At 35.8% G+C, this 2,814-nt stretch overlaps 1 protein-coding gene across 1 annotated transcript in view; it reads right to left on the bottom strand.

The window, feature by feature from the left end:
* Positions 1-2,814, bottom strand: part of kctd1 (potassium channel tetramerization domain containing 1) — a 20,728-nt gene that overhangs the window by 12,417 nt on the left and 5,497 nt on the right. The gene's annotated exons all lie outside the window — the stretch shown is intronic.

Here is a 2,814-nt window from a genome sequence, read left to right as displayed (position 1 = left end):
GGGTGGGGGGGTGCACTGTAAAGGAATCACATGTTTAAAGTCAACATGCGTAATTATTCTGTTTGACTGTGCACATCTGGACATATGGAATGGTCAGTTTTTTTTATACACTCTCATGTTTGATACTGAAATGCCTCCTGCGCCCCCTACTGTTTAAAAGATTAATTAGGCTTCCTCTCTGTTCTTCTCCTTCTTCAATATAATCTGTTTAATTCAGATATCTTATGAGAACATGGGAGCTGTGCAGTCCTTCAAGGAAATCGTATTGCCCGCCACCTTTCATGTGTGCCGGACTAAGTCTTATAATATAAACTTATGATGGTTACAGGGACAGAGCTGTGGCGGTTTTGGTTAAATCTTGTGAATGATGTGATGCATGATTTCATGTCATATTGTAAGGATCTTGTGAGATGTTTTAGAGCTCACTGTATGRATGATGCTTGTAATCATGTTTGTGATTGGTAGGTTGTTTCTATGCTAAACTTAGCACATAGAGTAAGGAAATGTGTGTTTGGTGGATTAATTATTTTTTGTAACAATGCTTCTTGGCAACAAATCTTATATTGGGCACCTGTTCTGATTAGCAGCATCTGGTTGTACCAAAGCAACAATAATCAGAAGCAGCAACAAAACAAGCTGTTTGAAAAAAAAAGATTTGGCAAATTTTCCATGTGTTCACATAATCAGCTCTATTTCCAACCCCACAAATTCCTTACAAATGTGGCACAATTTAAAAGGGAATTTAACAGGCATTGTTACATCAGATACCCAATCCACCAAACACAAATTTCCTTATGTTTTGTGCTAAGTTTATAGCTCCCATAGGTAATCAACCTCATCAGCACAAACATGCCTACAAATTAGGTAATTTTACAAAAAAAGGAAAAAAAAACTTGTGTTGCCTTTAAAACCTAAACAATAGTATACATCCAATAAAAAGGAAAAAAATGTATAGGTCCTCTGGACGGGTTCTTCTTTAATGAAACGTTTCGTCTCTCTTCCAAGAGACTTCTTCAGTCTGAGAGTTTCAGGCAAAATTTATTTTGCAGGAATTTTGCCTGAAACTCTCAGACTGAAGAAGTCTCTTGGAAGAGAGACGAAACGTTTCATTAAAGAAGAACCCGTCCAGAGGACCTATRCAATTTTTTTCCTTTTGATTTTTTACCTGAATTACTGAGATGCATCAGGACATACATCCAATATTTAATTTCTGAGAGCTTCAGAGAGTTTGTCCAGTGGTTTATGGGGTATTTTGCTAACAGACAAGGTCTGCTCAGTTATTGACAAAGTTTTTAAGAAACAAATACTTGGAATTTCAGAGATTGTGTTATGAATCCTGCTCAGCTAATGCCACACACTACTTTTACTCAATATATGTTAAACTGGCTGAGTTAGAGCAATTTTGTCTTGCCTAATGTCAGACATSTGTGGCGGTCATCTTGAAATCTGTTGACTCTAAATGTTAATAAGTTGTAGATGCACACTTGGTCAATATTTCATGAGAATTCATGTACCATAAAACCTGTTGGTGGTTCATGAAATTATTATTTTTTTTGAAGATGGCTGAACACAGGCAAAAATATTGATCTTCTACCGGCAGGTGTTGGAAAAAAAAAAGGTTCCCTTACTCTAAATAAAACCTTCCCTCTTGGTGTATGTCATCCAAATGACAAACACAATTAATCCTGACAACAACCCAGTCATCACATCTGATCCAGACATTAAACCCCAATGCCTCCGTTTTTTTTAAAAACCCAATGAGGAAAATAAACACAGGTTTAGAATGTTTCGATGAAGTTATTTACCCCGGAGGATGTTGGCTGACGCACTAAAAACCAAGCCTCAACTTTTGAAGATCCATGCACATTTTTATGCCATTATGTTTAACTCGGGAGAATGGAAACCACCTGAGGCCATTAAATCCCATACGTTATCCATTTTCTACACAAATGGAAACCGTTGCTTTTAATGTAATTTACTGACTTAGGTATTCAAAAYATGCATCAGATGTCGTTGAACAAACAAGTGGGTGGGAGGAGCGGCCTTACAGACAGTGTGTTGTTTGATACCAAAAAGTCATTGTTACCATGTGAGAAAAAAGTGCTTACCATAGATAAGATCTAACTTTCAGCAGCTACAAAACCCACGCAGCTGAGCGACTGGAYGGTATTTTGGCAAGAAATTTATCCAGATTAATTGCAGATGCAAGTTTTCCCTAAACAGAGTTTGTCTGAGCTGAATGACATCATAGGGTTATAAACACTCACGGTGAGGAGAGTAAGGAAGAAAAAAACCCTCTGCGTGGTGAACTTCTAAGAGCGACTTCTGCAACGGCTTAAAAACTTTAAATAATTGACTATAAATTTATTTTTTCCCCWTTTAATCATGCTAATGATCAGTGGAGGCAAAAAATGCATTCCTTATTTAAATGAAATATAAAAACCTAAATTTCTTGTTTTGCTAAAATAAGGGTTATTTTATTGGTTTGGTGTGACCAGTGGATTTATGTCCTCTTATGACTTAAGGTTTTATGAGTTTTTATGTTTTATAATTTGCTTTCAAACAGCCTAACATTCTTGTAATTTTTAAAAGTGATCTTTATCACAATCATAGTATTCAAGCCTTTCTGAATGTTTTTTAGCTTTCCTTTGAACTTTGGCTGCTTTATCCACTCATTTTCATTGGGATTTCTTGATGATTTTCTGATTATATACACTATATACAGTGTATTTATATATATACAGCGGGTAAAATAAATATTGAACACGTCAACATTTTTCTCAGTAAATATATTACTAGAGGTGCTAATGACAT

The sequence above is a fragment of the Austrofundulus limnaeus genome, unplaced genomic scaffold (genome assembly GCF_001266775.1).
Source record: "Austrofundulus limnaeus strain Quisiro unplaced genomic scaffold, Austrofundulus_limnaeus-1.0 Scaffold6, whole genome shotgun sequence".
Taxonomy (NCBI): Eukaryota; Metazoa; Chordata; class Actinopteri; order Cyprinodontiformes; family Rivulidae; genus Austrofundulus; species Austrofundulus limnaeus.
Note: the sequence above shows the minus strand (reverse complement) of the source record. Positions and strands in the feature narration are given on the sequence as shown.